This window comes from Arachis stenosperma, chromosome 8, assembly GCF_014773155.1.
Source record: "Arachis stenosperma cultivar V10309 chromosome 8, arast.V10309.gnm1.PFL2, whole genome shotgun sequence".
Taxonomy (NCBI): domain Eukaryota; kingdom Viridiplantae; phylum Streptophyta; class Magnoliopsida; order Fabales; family Fabaceae; genus Arachis; species Arachis stenosperma.
Genome location: NC_080384.1, coordinates 31,841,845 through 31,859,486, shown reverse-complemented (window position 1 = coordinate 31,859,486; position 17,642 = coordinate 31,841,845). Strand labels below are relative to the sequence as shown.

At 40.4% G+C, this 17,642-nt stretch overlaps 1 non-coding gene across 1 annotated transcript; it reads left to right on the top strand.

Moving 5' to 3' along the window:
- Positions 1-1,106: 1,106 nt before the first annotated feature.
- On the top strand, positions 1,107-1,214 carry LOC130947132 (small nucleolar RNA R71). Its single transcript, XR_009072542.1, has one exon. It is a non-coding gene; the product is annotated as a small nucleolar RNA R71 (small nucleolar RNA).
- Positions 1,215-17,642: the final 16,428 nt, after the last annotated feature.

The following is a 17,642-nucleotide window of genomic DNA, read 5'->3' as shown; positions in this document are numbered from 1 at the left end:
TGTTTCTTTTGAGGTAATTTCTGCCTAGACAAGTTATCCAGTTCTTTGGTGAGCAAAGGAGGTTCATCCTCCCAAGTCTCATTTCCAAATAACTTGTCATTTAGCTTCATGATTGCTCCAAGGTATTTAGCAACTTGCTCTTCAGTGACATACTCATCCTCTTCAGAGGAAGAATACTCATCAGAGCTCATGAAAGGCAGAAGTAAGTCCAATGGAATCTCTATGGTCTCATTTTGAGCCTCAGATTCCCATGGTTTCTCATTTGGGAACTCATTGGAGGTCAGTGCACGCCCATTGAGGTCTTCCTCAGTGGCGTTCACTTCCTCTCCTTCCTCTCCAAATTCGGCCATGGTTATGGCTTTGCACTCTCCTTTTGGATTTTCTTCTCTATTACTTGGGAGAGTACTAGGAGGGAGTTCAGTAACTTTCTTGCTCAGCTGTCCCACTTGTGCTTCCAAATTCCTAATGGAAGACCTTGTTTCAGTTATGAAACTTTGAGTGGTTTTGATTAGATCAGACCATGGTTGCTAAGTCAGAGGGGTTCTGCTTAGAATTCTCTGTTGTTGCTGAGAAGATGATGAAAAAGGTTTGCTATTGCTAAACCTGTTTCTTCCACCATTGTTGTTGTTGAAACCTTGTTGAGGTCTTTCTTGATTCTTCCATGAGAAATTTGGGTGATTTCTCCATGAAGAATTGTAGGTGTTTCCATAGGGCTCTCCTAGGTAATTCACCTCTTCCATTGAAGGGTTCTCAGGATCATAGGCTTCTTCCTTAGATGAAGCATCCTTAGTACTGCCAGGTGCATTTTGCATTCCAGACAGACTTTGAGAAATCAAATTGACTTGCTGAGTCAATATCTTATTCTGAGCCAGTATGGCATTCAGAGTATCAATCTCAAGAACTCCTTTCTTCTGACTAGTCCTATTGTTCACAGGATTCCTTTCAGAAGTGTACATGAATTGGTTATTTGCAACCATTTCAATGAGCTCTTGAGCCTCTGTAGGCGTCTTCTTCAGATGAAGAGATCCTCCAGCAGAGCTATCCAAAGACATCTTGGATAGTTCAGAGAGACCATCATAGAAAATACCTATGATGCTCCATTCAGAAAGCATGTCTGAGGGACACTTTCTGATTAATTGTTTGTATCTTTCCCAAGCTTCATAGAGGGATTCTCCATCCTTCTGTCTGAAGGTTTGGACTTCCACTCTAAGCTTACTCCATTTTTGAGGTGGAAAGAACTTTGCCAAGAAGGCATTGACTAGCTTTTCCCAAGAATCCAGGCTTTCTTTAGGTTGTGAGTCCAACCATATTCTAGCTCTGTCTCTTACAGCAAAAGGGAATAGCATCAGTCTATAGACCTCAGGGTCAACCCCATTAGTTTTGACTGTGTCACAGATTTGCAAGAATTCAGCTAAAAACTGATGAGGATCTTCCATTGGAAGTCCATGGAACTTGCAATTCTGTTGCATTAGAGAAACTAATTGAGGCTTAAGCTCAAAGTTTGTTTGCTCCAATGGCAGGGATAGAGATGATTCTCCCATAGAAGTCGGGAGTAGGTGCAGTAAAGTCACCCAGCACCTTCCTTGCATTGTTGGCATTGTTGTTGTTTTCGGCTGCCATGTCTTCTTCTTCTTTGAAGAATTCGGTCAGGTCCTCTACAGAGAGTTGTGCCTTAGCTTCTCTTAGCTTTCGCTTCAAGGTCCTTTCAGGTTCAGGGTCAGCTTCAACAAGAATGCCTTTGTTTCTGCTCCTGCTCATATGAAAGAGAAGAGAACAAGAAAATGTGGAATCCTCTATGTCACAGTATAGAGATTCCTTGAGGTGTCAGAGGAAAAGAAAGGTAGAAGACAGAAGTAGAAAATTCGAACTTGTCCAAGAAGAGGGAGTTCGAATTTTTACATGAAGGAATAGTGTTAGTCCATAAATAGAAGGATGTGAGAAGAAGGGAAGTAATTTTCGAAAATTAAGTAAAAGATTTTGAAAACATTTTGAAAAACACTTAATTGATTTTCGAAAATAAGAGTGGAAAAGAAATCAAGTGATTTTTGAAAAAGATTTTGAAATTAGAAGTTAAAAAGATATGATTGAAAACTATTTTGAAAAAGATGTGATTAAAAATATATGATTGAAAAGTTATGCTTTTAAAAAGATGTGATTGAGAAGATATGATTTGAAAAACATTTTAAAAAAAAAGATTTGATTTGAAAACAATTTTAAAAGATATGATTTTAAAGATTAATGACTTGCCTAACAAGAAAAGATATGATTCAAACATTAAAACCTCTCTCAACAGAAAAGGCAACATACTTAAAATGTTCAATCAAATCATTAATTGTTAGCAAGTATCTTTGAAAAAGGAAAGAAATTGATTTTGAAAACATTTGATTGAAAAGATTTGATTTGAAAAAGATTTGATTTTGAAAAACTTTGAAAATTTGAAAAAAAAATTTGATTTGAAAAACAAAATCTTCCCCCTAGCACCATCCTGGCGTTAAACGCCCAGAATGGTATCCATTCTGGCGTTTAACGCCCAAAATGCACCCTTTTTGGGCGTTAAACGCCCAACCAGGTACCCTGGCTGGCGTTTAAACGCCAGTCTGTCTTTCTTCACTGGGCGTTTTGAACGCCCAGCTTTTTCTGTATAATTCCTCTGCAGTATGTTCTGAATCTTCAATTCTTTGTATTATTGACTTGAAAAGACACAAATAAAAATATTTTTGGATTTTTTTAATAATGAGGAATAATCAAAACGCAACTAAAATCAAATAACAATGCATGCAAGACACCAACTTAGCAGTTTGTATATGAGAACAACAAAACACTCAAGTCAATAGAATTCAAAGATCAAAACAAGGAAATCATCAAGAACAACTTGAAGATTAATGAAGACACATGCATGAATGCAATAGGAGCAAAAACATGCAATTGACTCTAAACTTAAGATGAGACACTAGACTCAAACAAGAATTATTTTTGGATTTTATGATTTTGTAAATTTTTTTTTTGGTTTTTTCGAAAATTAGGTGAAAAGGAAAATAAAGGTATCAAAATTCTTAATGAGAATTCCAGGAATCATGCAATGTTAGTCTAAAGCTTTAGTCTAAAGGAATTAGACATAGCTAGCTAAGCTTCAGCAAGACATTGCATTCAAGAGCTAAATTGATGATGATCAATCAGCTTTGGTGATGATAAGAACATCACCTTGAAACACTAGAATTCATTCTTAAGAACTCTGAAGAAAAATAATACCTAATCTAAGCAACAAGATGAACCGTCAGTTGTCCATACACAAACAATCCCCGGCAACGGCGCCAAAAACTTGGTGCGCAAAATTGTGAACAATACTTTTCACAACTCTCATAATCCCCGGTCATGAACTCCAAGAACTTGGTAGCTCAATTCCATGGCATTACACAACTTCGCACAACTAACCAGCAAGTGCACTGGGTCGTCCAAGTAATACCTTACGCGAGTAAGGGTCGATCCCACGGAGATTGTTGGTATGAAGCAAGCTATGGTCACCTTGTAAATCTCAGTCAGGCAGACTCAATTGGGTATAGTGATAAACGAATAAAGCATAAAGATAAAGATAGAGATACTTATGTATATCATTGGTAAGAGCTTCAGATAAGCGAATGAAGATGCCTTCCCTTCCGTCTCTCTGCTTTCCTACTGTCTTCATCCAATCCTTCTTACTCCTTTCCATGGCAAGCTTATGCAAGGGTTTCACCGTTGTCAGTGGCTACCTCCCATCCTCTCATTGGAATGTTCAACGCACCCTGTCACGGCACGGCTATCCATCTGTCGGTTCTCAATCAGGCCGGAATAGAATCCAGTGATTCTTTTGCGTCTGTCACTAACGCCCCGCCCTCAGGAGTTTGAAGCACGTCACAGTCATTCAATCATTGAATCCTACTCAGAATACCACAGACAAGGTTAGACCTTCCGGATTCTCTTGAATGCCGCCATCAGTTCTCGCCTATACCACGAGGATTTCGGTTAAAGAATCCAAGAGATAAACACTAGAGCCTTGGTTGCTTGTAGAACAGAAGTGGTTGTCAGTCACTTTGTTCATAAGTGAGAATGATGATGAGTGTCACGGATCATCACATTCATCAAGTTGAAGAACAAGTGATATCTTGGACAAAGAACAAGCGGATTTGAATAGAAGAACAATAGTAATTGCATTAATACTCGAGGTACCGTTGAAAATACATAAGAACAAAAGTGATCATTGGTTTCGGCCCCAGAGAGGGAACCAGAAGAACCAAGATCTGATCTAAGAACTAGATGTCCAAAGATGAAAAATACAATAGTAAAAGGTCCTATATATAGAGAACTAGTAGCCTAGGGTGTACAGAGATGAGTAAATGACATAAAAATCCACTTCCGGGCCCACTTGGTGTGTGCTTGGGCTGAGCAATGAAGCAATTTCGTGTAGAGACCCTTCTTGGAGTTAAACGCCAGCTTTTATGCCAGTTTGGGCGTTTAACTCCCATTTAGGTGCCAGTTCCGGCGTTTAACGCTGGAATTTCTTGAGGTGACTTTGAACGCCGGTTTGGGCCATCAAATCTTGGGCAAAGTATGAACTATCATATATTGCTGGAAAGCCCAGGATGTCTACTTTCCAACGCCGTTGAGAGCGCGCCAATTGGGCTTCTGTAGCTCCAGAAAATCCACTTCGAGTGCAGGGAGGTCAGAATCCAACAGCATCTGCAGTCCTTTTGAGTCTCTGAATCAGATTTTTGCTCAGATCCCTCAATTTCAGCCAGAAAATACCTGAAATCACAGAAAAACACACAAACTCATAGTAAAGTCCAGAAAAGTTAATTTTAACTAAAAACTAATAAAAATATACTAAAAACTCAACTAAATATACTAAAAACATACTAAAAACAATGCCAAAAAGCGTATAAATTATCCGCTCATCACAACACCAAACTTAAATTGTTGCTTGTCCCCAAGCAACTGAAAATCAAATAAGATAAAAAGAAGAGAATATACTATAGACTCCAAATTATCAATGAAACTTAGCTCCAAATTAGATGAGCGGGACTAGTAGCTTTTTGCCTCCAAACAGTTTTGGCATCTCACTTTATCCTTTGAGATTCAGAATGATTGGCTTCTTTAGGAACTCAGAATCCAGATAGTGTTATTGATTCTCCTAGTTAAGTATGATGATTCTTGAACACAACTACTTTATGAGTCTTGGCCGTGGCCCAAAGCACTCTGTCTTCCAGTATTACCACCGGATACATACATGCCACAGACACATAATTGGGTGAACCTTTTCAGATTGTGACTCAGCTTTGCTAGAGTCCCCAATTAGAGGTGTCCAGGGTTCTTAAGCACACTCTTTTTGCCTTGGATCACAACTTTCTTTCTTTCTTTTTCTTTCTTTTTCTTTTTCTTCCTTTTCTTTCGTTTTTTTTTTTTGTATTCACTGCTTTTTCTTGCTTCAAGAATCATTTTTATGATTTTTCAGATCCTCAGTAACATGTCTCCTTTTTCATCATTTTTTCAAGAGCCAACAATTTTAACATTCATGAACCACAAATTCAAAAGACATATGCACTGTTCAAGCATACATTCAGAAAACAAAAAGTATTGTCACCACATCAAACTAATTAAGCTAGTTTTAAAGATGAATTTGAAATCATGTACTTCTTGTTCTTTTGTGATAAAAACAGTTTTCTTTTAAGAAAGGTGATGGATTCATAGGACATTCATAACTTTAAGGCATAGACACTAAGACACTAATGATCATAAGACACAAACATAGATAACCATAAGCATAAAATTCGAAAAAAACAGAAAAATAAAGAACAAGGAGATTAAAGAACGGGTCCACCTCAGTGATGGCGGCTTGTTCTTCCTCTTGGAGGTCTTATGGAGTGCTTGAGCTCCTCAATGTCTCTTTCTTGTCTTTGTTGCTCCTCTCTTAGTTGTCCCATGTTGGAACTCAATTCCTAGGGAAGTGTTGATTTGCTCCAATATTTTGTGGAGGAAGGTGCATCCCTTGAGGTATCTCAGGGATTCTCATGATGAGTGGGGTCTCTTGTTTGCTCCATCCTTTTCTTAGTGATGAGCTTGAGGTCATGCCTTCTCAGTTGGACCGGCTTCCTTCTTGAGTTTCTCTTCCATTGAGCGCCCTCTTCACAAATGTTTATGAGGACTTGGTCCAACCTTTGATCAAAGTTGGCCCTTCTTCATGGCCACAACTTCACAGAAATGGTCTTGATGCACCCTTGAGATGAATCTCTCCATCTCCCATGACTCGGAGGTGGAAGCTTTTGCCTTCTCTTTCCTCTTTCTAGAGGTTTCTCCGGCCTTGGATGCCATAAATGGTCATGAAAAAACAAAAAGCAATGCTTTTACCACACCAAACTTAAAAGGTTTGCTCGTCCTCGAGCAAAAAAAGAAAGAAGAGAGTAGAAGAAGAAAGAAATGGAGGAGAGGGAGATGGCTTTGTGGTTCGGCCAAAAAGGGAAGAAGTAGTGTTTAGGGTGTAGGAAAATGAAGGAGTGATGTGAGTGGTGAATGGGGGAAGAAGAGAGAGAGTGGTGGTGGGGTAGGTGGGGATCCTGTGGGGTCCACAGATCCTGTGGTGTCAAGGAAAAGTCATCCCTGCACCAAATGTTGCTCAAAATCACGTTTTGAGCCATTTCTGGCGTTAAACGCCGGGCTGGTGCCCATTCCTGGCGTTTAACGCCAGGTTCTTGCCCTTTTCTGGCGTTTAACGCCAGTCTGGTGCCCCTTTCTGGCGTTAAACACCCAGAATGGTGCCAGACTGGGCGTTAAACGCCCAACTGCTAGCCTCACTGGCGTTTAAACGCCAGTGAGTTCTTCCTCCAGGGTGTGCTGTTTTTCTTCCTGTTTTTCATTTTGTTTTTGCTTTTTCAATTGATTTTGTGACTTCTTATGATCATCAACCTACAAAAAACATAAAATAACAAAAGAAAATATATAAAATATAATCATTGGGTTGCCTCCCAACAAGCGCTTCTTTAATGTCAGTAGCTTGACAGAGGGCTCTCATGGAGCCTCACAGATATTCAGAGCAATGTTGGGACCTCCCAACACCAAACTTAGAGTTTGAATGTGGGGGTTCAACACCAAACTTAGAGTTTGGTTGTGGCCTCCCAACACCAAACTTAGAGTTTGACTGTGGGGGCTCTGTTTGACTCTGAATTGAGAGAAGCTCTTCATGCTTCTTCTCCATGGTGACAGAGGGATATCCTTGAGCCTTAAACACAAAGGTTTCTTCATTCACTTGAATGATCAGTTCACCTCCATCAACATCAATCACAGCCTTTGCTGTGGCTAGGAAAGGTCTGCCAAGGATGATGGATTCATCCATGCACTTCCCAGTCTCTAGGACTATGAAATCAGTAGGGATGTAATGGTCTTCAATCTTAACCAAAACATTCTCTACAAGTCCATGAGCTTGTTTTCTTGAGTTGTCTGCCATCTCTAGTGAGATTCTTGCAGCTTGCACCTCAAAGATCCCTAGCTTCTCCATTACAGTGGAAGGGGCTTCTCTCCCTCGTACTGAGATCTCTGAAAACTTTCTGGATGAGCAAATTTTTGCCATCGAGGAAGTGCCATGGTTTGCAGACATTGCAAACTACAAAGCAGTGAGATTCATACCCAAAGAGTACAATAGGCAGCAATCAAAGAAATTGATCACGGATGCAAAGTACTATCCTTGGGATGAACCATATCTCTTCAAGAGATGTGCAGACGTAGTAATTCGTAGATGTGTGCCTAAAGAAGAAGCACAGAAGATCCTCTGGAACTGTCATGGATCACAGTATGGAGGACAATTTGGAAGTGAGCGAATAGCCACAAGAGTCCTCTAATGTGGCTTCTACTGGCCTACTCTCTATAAAGACTCCCGAGTGTTTGTACTTAATTATGACAGTTGCCAAAGATTTGGCAATCTGCCTCACAGTTATGCCATGCCTCAACAAGGGATCTTGGAGATTGAGTTGTTTGATGTATGGGTATTGACTTCATGAGGCCTTTTCCACCATCATACTCAAACACTTATATTCTGGTGGCAGTAGATTATGTGTCCAAATGGGTGGAAGCTATTGCAACACCCATTAATGATACTAAGACAGTGCTGAAATTCCTCCAGAAACACATCTTCAGCAGATTTGGTATCCCTAGAGTACTAATTAGTGATGGGGGCACTCATTTCTGCAATAAACAGCTTTACTCTGCTTTGGTTTGATATGGAGTTAGCCACAGGGTGTTCACTCCATATCATCCATAGACAAATGGGCAAGCTGAAGTTTTTAATAGAAAATTTAAAAGAATTCTGGAACGGACTGTGATTAACCGTAGAAAGGATTGGGCAAGAAGCATGGATGATGCTCTATGGGCATACAGAACAGCATTCAAGACCCCTATAGGGACCTCTCCATACCAGCTTGTGTATGGAAAAGCCTGTCACTTGCCAGTGGAACTGGAATATAAAGCCTACTGGGCAACCAGATTCCTAAACCTTGATGCCAAATTAGCTGGAGAAAAATGATTGCTCTAGTTAAATGAGCTAGAGGAATTCAGACTCAATGCTTTCGAAAATGCAAAAATTTACAAAGAGAAAGCAAAAAGATGGCATGATAAGAAACTGTCATCCAGTGTCTTTGAGCCAGAGCAGAAAGTTCTGCTATTTAATTCTAGGCTCAGATTATTCCCCGGGAAATTGAAATCCCGGTGGAGAGGTCCATATGTGATTACAAGTGTGTCACCATATGGATACGTGGAGCTTCAAGATAATGATTCTAACAAAAAGTTCATTGTTAATTAACAGAGAGTCAAACATTATCTTGAAAGCAATCTTGAGCAAGAATGCTCAAAACTGAGACTTGATTAAAGCTCCGTAATAGTCCAGCTAAAGACAATAAAGAAGCGCTTGCTGGGAGGCAACCTAGCCATTAACAAGGCTTAATTGTTAATTAATTGATTTTTACAGGTTTATGTCAATTATCTTCAAGGTAAAATGGCAATTGCTTGAGTTCACAGAGTTACAGAAGGATTCAGAGGATAAAACAGCAAAAAAGAAGCTCACTGGTGCGAAAAAGCCAGTAAGATCTGTTTTGGGCGTTGAACGCCCAAAAGAAGCATCTACTGGGTGTTCAACGCCAGTAGAGATAGCCATCTGGGTGTTAAACACCAGAAAGAAGTATCTTCTGGGCGTTAAACGCCAGAAAGAAGCACTTTATGGGCATTGAACGCCAGATTTACAGCGTCCTGGGCGTTTAGAAAAACGCCCAGTGACAAAGGAATTCCTGGCGTTTAACGCCAGCCAGAAGCAACAACTGGGCGTTAAACGCCCAGGAGAAGCAACAAATGGGTGTTAAACGCCCAAAACATGCAGTGTTTGGGCGTTTAACGCCAGGATTGTGGGGAGGAGGTGAATTCGTTTTCAACTCAATTTTTTTCATTTTTCATGTTTCAATTCATAATTTCTTGCATAAACATGTTACAAACTCTAATCTTCCAACCTTTAATTCCAAAAATTTTTAATCCTAATTTCTAAAATCCCTTTTTCAAAAGATATCAAATGTATCTTAATTCATAAACATAAATCCTTTTCAAATCCTCTCCAACTTCTTTTCAAATCTTTTTCAAAACTCAATTATCTTTTCAAATTCATCTCAAATCTTCTTTTTAAAATTCAGATTTATCTTTTTCAAATATCTTTCATAACTTTTAAATTTTAAATTACATCTTTTTCCTATCAAACTTATCTTTTACAAATCATATCTTCTATCTTATTTTTTTCAAAATTTTCGAAAACCCACCCCCACCCTTTAAATCCACGTTCGGCCTCTCTTTTCTCCTCCACAATTCGAAAATTAGCTCTCCTTCTATCCCTCTTCTTTCCTTTCCTTTGCTTGAGGACAAGCAAACCTCTAAGTTTGGTGTGTTTATCCGTGATCACTAAGCCATACCCACTAAGATCATGGCCCCTAAAGGAAAACAAACCACTCCAAGAGGCAAGAAAGAGAATATTCCAAAACCACAATTGAATCAAGGGAAGTTCTTAATCAAAGAACATTCAGACCATTACTACAAAATAATGGGTCTAAGGTCAGTGATCCCGGAAGTTAAATTCAATCTGAAAGAAGACAAATATCCGGAGATCCAAGAGCTAATTCGAAACAGAAACTGGGAAGTACTAGCTAATCCTGAAACAAAGGTGGGAAGAAACATGGTTCAAGAATTCTACGCTAATCTGTGGCAAACAGACAGGCAGAGAATATCTGGAACTGTCCTCTATGACTATCGGACCTTGGTCAGAGGAAAGATTGTTCACATCCACCCTGACAAAATCAGGGAGATATTTAAGCTACCCCAGCTGAAAGATGACCCAGACTCCTTTAATATGAGAATGATGAGAACAAATAAGGGCTTGGACAAGATTCTAGAGGACATATGCCTCCCTGGAACCAAGTGGACAACCAGCACAAATGGTGTCCCAAATCAACTCAAGAGAAAAGATCTCAAACCAGTCGCCAGAGGCTGGCTAGACTTCATTGGGCATTCTATACTGCCCACAAGCAACCGCTCTGAAGTCACCATTAAAAGAGTAGTAATGATCCATTGCATTATGTTGGGAAAAGAAGTGGAAGTTCATCAGCTGATTTCATGTGAACTTTACATAATTGCAAACAAGAACTCCAAAGATGCCAAATTGGCTTATCCAAGCTTAATCTCTATGCTATGTAAAGATGTTGGGGTGAAGATGGGAGTAACTGAGTAAATCTCAGTTGAAAGACCAATCACCAAAAAGTCAATAGAGGGAGAACAGGTGCAAGACGACCCCATCAAGAGGAGAGCACGGGAGTTCCTCCCGGAAATTCCTCAAATTGAATACTGGGAGGACCTTGAAGCATCTGCCACTAATTTGCAAGAAGCTATGGAGCAACTAAAGGAAGAATAGTAAAATCAAAATAGCATGCTTTGCAAACTTGATGAGCGGATAATTTATACGCTTTTTGGCATTATTTTTAGTATGTTTTTAGTATGATTTAGTTAGTTTTTAGTATATTTTTATTAGTTTTTAATTAAAATTCACTTTTCTGGACTTTACTATGAGTTTGTGTGTTTTTCTGTGATTTCAGGTATTTTCTGGCTGAAATTGAGGGTCCTGAGCAAAAATCTGATTCAGAGACTGAAAAGGACTGCAGATGCTGTTGGATTCTGACCTCCCTGAACTCGAAGTGGATTTTCTGGAGCTACAGAAGCCCAATTGGCGCGCTCTCAACGGCATTGGAAAGTAGACATCCTGGGCTTACTAGCAATGTATAATAGTCCATACTTTGTCCGAGATTTGATGGCCCAAACCGGCGTTGCAAATCAGCCTCAGAATTTCCAGCGTTTAACGCTGGAACTGGCATAAAAATTGGAGTTAAACGCCCAAACTGGCATGAAAGCTGGCGTTTAACTCCAGAAAAGGTCTCTACACATGAAAGCTTCAATGCTCAGCCCAAGCACACACTAAGTGGACCAAGAAGTTGATTTTTACGTCATTTACTCATTCCTGTATACCCTAGGTTACTAGTTCACTATTAATAGGATCTTTTGACATTGTATCTGTACCTCATGACACTTTACACGTTTCTTTGTGTACTTCCTACAGCATGAGTCTCTAAACCCCATGGTTGGGGGTGAGGAGCTCTGCTGTGTCTTGATGGATTAATGCAATTACTACTGTTTCTTATTCAATCATGCTTGCTTCCGTTCTAAGATATCACTTGCTCTTAACCCGGATGAATGTGATGACCCGTGACACTCATCATATTCTCAACTATGAACGCGTGCCTGACAACCACCTCCGTTCTACTTTAGATTGAGTAGATATCTCTTGGATTCTCTAATCAGAATCTTCGTGGTATAAGCTAGAATTGATGGCGGCATTCAAGAGAATCCGGAAGGTCTAAACCTTGTCTGTGGTATTCTGAGTAGGATTCAATGATTGAATGACTGTGACGAACTTCAAACTCCTGAGGGCGGGGCGTTAGTGACAGACGCAAAAGAATCATTGGATTCTATTCCGGCCTGATTGAGAACCGACAGATGGATAGCCGTGTCGTGACAGGGTGCGTTGAACATTTCCACTGAGAGGATGGGAGGTAGCCATTGACAACAGTGAAACCCTACATACAGCTTGCCATGGAAGGAGCCTTGCGTGTTTGATGAAGAAGACAGTAGGAAAGCAGAGATTCAGAAGATGGAGCATCTCCAAAACCTCAACCTATTCTCCATTACTGCATAACAAGTACTTATTTCATGTTCTTTTTCTTTTCACAATCAACCCTGACAATTTCTGATATCCTGACTAAGATTTACAAGATAACCATAGGTTGCTTCAAGCCGACAATCTCCGTGGGATCGACCCTTACTCACGTAAGGTATTACTTGGACGACCCAGTGCACTTGCTGGTTAGTTGTGCGGGGTTGCAAAAGTGTGATTGCAATTTCGTGCACCAAGTTTTTGGCGCCGTTGCCGGGGATTGTTCGAGTTTGGACAACTGACGGCTTATCTTGTTGCTTAGATTAGGACTGTTTTATTTTTGTTGGTTTAGAGTCTTTTAGTTGAGTCTAGTTTCATATTTTAAGTTTGGTGTCAATTACATGCTTTTGTTTTTCTTTTAATTTTCGAATTTGCATGCCTTTAGTCCCTTTTTGATCCGTAAAAATTCTAAGTTTGGTGTCCTTTTTGTGTTTTTCCCTTAAAATTTTCGAAAATTAGTGTTTGATTTTCTAGAAATTTTAAGTTTGGTGTCATTTTGTTGTTTTTCTCTTTCCTCATTTCAAAATTCAAATCTTTTTCATAAAATTTTTCAATCATATCTTCTTAATTGCTGTTTTCAAAATCTTTTTAATTAACTAATTGATTCAGTTCTCAATTTGCTTTGATCTTATTTTCTTTTTTTTATTTTCGAATTTTTATTTTTATTTTCCTTCTGTTTTATTTTATTTTTTTCGGATAATTCAAAAAAAAAAAACAAAATTTATCTATTTGCAATCCATATCATTTCCCTTTATCCATTATGGACCTAAGTGGGATTGATCAGTCCAGAAGGACTCTGGAGTCATATGCCAACCCCATTACAGCTGCATATGGGAGTAGCATCTGTACACCTCCCATCAAAGCAAGCAGCTTTGAGCTAAATCCTCAACTCATTATCATAGTGCAGCAAAATTGCCAGTATTCCGGTCTTCCACAGGAAGAACCTACTGAGTTTCTGGCACAGTTCTTACAAATTGCTGACACAGTACATGATAAAGAGGTGGATCAGGATGTCTACAGACTATTACTGTTTCCATTTGCTGTAAAAGATCAAGCTAAAAGGTGGTTTAATAACCAACCTACAGCAAGCATAAAGACATGGAAACAGTTATCAGACAAATTCCTGAATCATTTTTACCCTCCAAAGAGGATGGCACAGCTAAGGCTGGACATCCGAGGCTTTAAACAAGAGGATAATGAATCCCTTTATAATGCCTGGGAGAGGTATAGAGGTATGTTAAGAAAATGCCCCTCTGAAATATTTTCAGAGTGGGTACAGTTAGACATCTTCTACTATGGGCTTACAGAAAAAGCTCAGATGTCTTTAGACCACTCAGCTGGTGGATCTATACACATGAGGAAGACAATTGAAGAGGCTCAAGAGCTTATAGACACTGTTGCTAGAAACCAATATTTATACTCTAGCAATGAGTTCTCTCCAAAAGAGGAAGTCAGGGCAGTAGTCACTGATCCTAATCCTCAAGAACAGATGATTGAGCTTAATCAACAATTGCTCCTGATGACAGAACAGTTAGCAGAATTTAAAGAGATGCTCCATGAAACTAAAGTTGCTAATAAGAACATAGAACTGCAGTTGAATCAAGCAAAACAGCAGATATCTAAACAGATAACAAGAGAGTGTCAAGCTGTTCAACTGAGGAGTGGGAAGACACTGAACAACACCACTCAAAAGAGTAAAAAGTCAAATGAGGAACAATTGACAGAGGATAACCAAACCACTGTTCAAAATCCCTCTGAGGATAGTAAGAGCCCAGAGAGGAATGCTAGTGGCATTCAAACGCCAGGAAGGGAGGGAAAGCTGGCGTTAAATGCCCATTCCCTGCCCAGTTCTGGCGTTCAAACGCCAAAAAAGGGGGGAAAAGTTGGCGTTTAACGCCCATTTTCCACCCAATCCTGGCGTTCAGACGCCAAGGGAGGATCAGACACCTGAGAGTGCTGACAGTAATCCCTCTAAAAAGGATTCTTCAACCACTTCTGTAAGGAACAAGCCTGCAGCAACTAAGGTTGAAGAATATAGAGCCAAGATGCCTTATCCTCAGAAACTCCGCCAAGCGGAGCAAGATAAGCAATTTGCCCGCTTTGCAGATTATCTAAGGACTCTTGAAATAAAGATTCCGTTTGCAGAGGCACTTGAGCAAATACCTTCTTATGCTAAGTTCATGAAAGAGATCTTAAGTCATAAGAAGGATTGGAGAGAAACTGAAAAAGTATTTCTCACTGAAGAATGCAGTACAGTCATTCTGAAAAGCTTACCAGAAAAGCTTCAAGATCCAGGAAGCTTTATGATACCATGCACATTAGAAGGTGCTTGCACCAAGACAGCCCTATGTGATCTTGGAGCAAGCTTCAATCTAATACCTGCATCCACTATCAGAAAGCTTGGGTTGACTGGAGAAGTCAAACCAACCCGGATATGCCTCCAACTTGCTGATGGCTCCATTAAACATCCATCAGGCATAATAGAGGATATGATTGTCAAGGTTGGGCCATTTGCCTTTCCAACTGACTTTGTGGTGCTGGAAATGGAGGAGCACAAGAGTGCAACTCTCATTCTAGGAAGACCTTTCCTAGCAACTGGACGAACTCTCATTGATGTACAAAAAGGGGAAGTAACCCTGAGAGTCAATGAGGATGAGTTCAAGTTGAATGCTGTGAAAGCTATGCAGCATCCAGACACACCAAATGACTGCATGGGCGCTGACATTATTGACTCTTTAGTGGAAGAGATCAATATGACTAAAAGCCTAGAATCAGAGCTTGAAGACATCTTCAAGGATACTCAGCCTGATCAAAAAGAACCACAGGAAACAAAGGAATTTTCGAAAATTCCTCAGGAGGAGGATAAGCCTCCCAAACCTGAACTCAAACCACTACCACCATCCCTGAAGTATGCATTTCTGGGAGAGGGTGACACTTTTCCAGTGATCATAAGCTCTGCTTTGAATCCACAGGAAGAGGAAGCACTGATTCAAGTGCTAAGGACACACAAGACAGCTCTTGGGTGGTCCATAAGTGATCTTAAGGGCATTAGCCCAGCTAGATGCATGCACAAGATCCTGTTGGAGGATAATGCCAAACCAGTGGTCCAACCACAGAAGAGGCTAAATCCAGCCATGAAGGAGGTGGTGCAGAAAGAGGTCACTAAATTACTAGAGGCTGGGATTATTTATCCTATTTCTGATAGCCCCTGGGTGAGCCCTGTCCAAGTTGTCCCCAAAAAGGGAGGCATGACAGTGGTTCATAATGAAAAAAATGAACTGGTTCCTACAAGAACAGTCACAGGGTGGCGTATATGTATTGACTACAGAAGGCTCAATACAGCCACCAGAAAGGATCATTTTCCTTTACCATTCATAGACCAAATGCTAGAAAGACTAGCTGGTCATGATTATTACTGCTTTTTGGATGGCTATTCAGGTTACAACCAAATTGCAGTAGATCCTCAGAACCAAGAGAAAACGACATTTACTTGCCCTTCTGGCGTGTTTGCCTACAGGAGGATGCCTTTTGGTCTGTGTAATGCTCCTGCAACCTTTCAGAGATGCATGTTATCCATCTTCTCTGATATGGTGGAGAAATTCCTGGAAGTCTTCATGGATGACTTCTCAGTATATGGAGACTCATTCAGCTCCTGTCTTAATCACCTAGCACTTGTCCTGAAAAGATGCCAAGAGACTAACCTAGTTTTAAACTGGGAGAAATGTCACTTTATGGTGACTGAAGGAATTGTCCTTGGGCACAAAATTTCAAGCAGGGGAATAGAGGTGGATAAGGCAAAGGTAGAGGTAATTGAAAAATTACCATCACCTGCCAATGTTAAGGCAATCAGAAGCTTTCTGGGGCATGCGGGATTCTACAGAAGGTTCATAAAGGATTTTTCGAAAATTGCAAAACCTTTAAGTAACCTGCTAGCTGCTGACACGCCATTTGTGTTTGACACACAGTGTCAGCAGGCGTTTGAGACCCTGAAAGCTAAGCTGGTCACAGCACCAGTCATCTCTGCACCAGATTGGACATTGCCATTTGAATTAATGTGTGATGCCAGTGACCATGCCATTGGTGCAGTGTTGGGACAGAGGCATAACAAGCTTCTGCACGTCATTTATTATGCCAGCCGTGTTCTAAATGATGCACAGAAGAATTACACAACCACAGAAAAAGAATTACTTACAGTGGTCTATGCCATTGACAAGTTTAGATCTTATCTAGTGGGATCAAAGGTGATTGTGTACACTGACCATGCTGCTCTTAAATACTTACTCACAAAGCAGGATTCAAAACCCAGGCTTATAAGATGGGTGTTGCTTCTGCAAGAGTTTGATATAGAAATAAGAGACAGAAAAGGGACAGAGAACCAAGTAGCTGATCATCTGTCCCGAATAGAACCAGTAGCTGGGACGTCCCTCCCTTCTACTGAGATCTCTGAGACTTTCCCAGATGAGCAACTCTTTGCCATTCAGGAAGCTCCATGGTTTGCAGATATTACAAACTATAAAGCTGTGAGGTTCATACCCCAGGAGTACAGCAGAGTGCAAAGAAAGAAATTAATTTCAGATGCCAAGTACTACCTATGGGATGAGCCATATCTCTTTAAGAGATGTGCAGACGGAATGATCCGCAGATGTGTACCCAGAGAAGAAGCACAAAGGATCCTATGGCATTGCCATGGATCACAGTATGGAGGACATTTTGGAAGTGAGCGAACAGCCACTAAAGTCCTCCAATGTGGCTTCTACTGGCCTACTCTCTATAAAGATTCCCGAGAGTTTGTGCGTAACTGTGACAGTTGCCAAAGAGCTGGTAACTTGCCTCACGGATATGTCATGCCTCAACAAAGGATATTAGAGATAGAATTGTTTGATGTATGGGGAATTGACTTCATGGGTCCATTCCCACCATCATACTCAAACACTTACATTCTGGTGGCAGTGGACTATGTATCTAAGTGGGTAGAAGCAATTGCTACACCCACTAATGATACCAAGATCGTGCTGAAATTCCTCCAGAAACACATCTTCAGCAGGTTTGGTGTTCCCAGAGTACTAATCAGTGACGGGGGCACTCATTTCTCCAATAGACAGCTATACTCTGCTATGGTCAGATATGGAATTAGCCACAAAGTGGCAACTCCGTATCATCCACAGACAAATGGGCAAGCTGAAGTCTCTAACAGAGAACTAAAAAGAATCCTAAAACGGACTGTGATAGCCCGAAGAAAGGATTGGGCAAAGAGTTTGGATGATGCTCTGTGGGCATACAGAACAGCATTCAAGACTCCTATAGGAACCTCTCCATACCAACTGGTGTATGG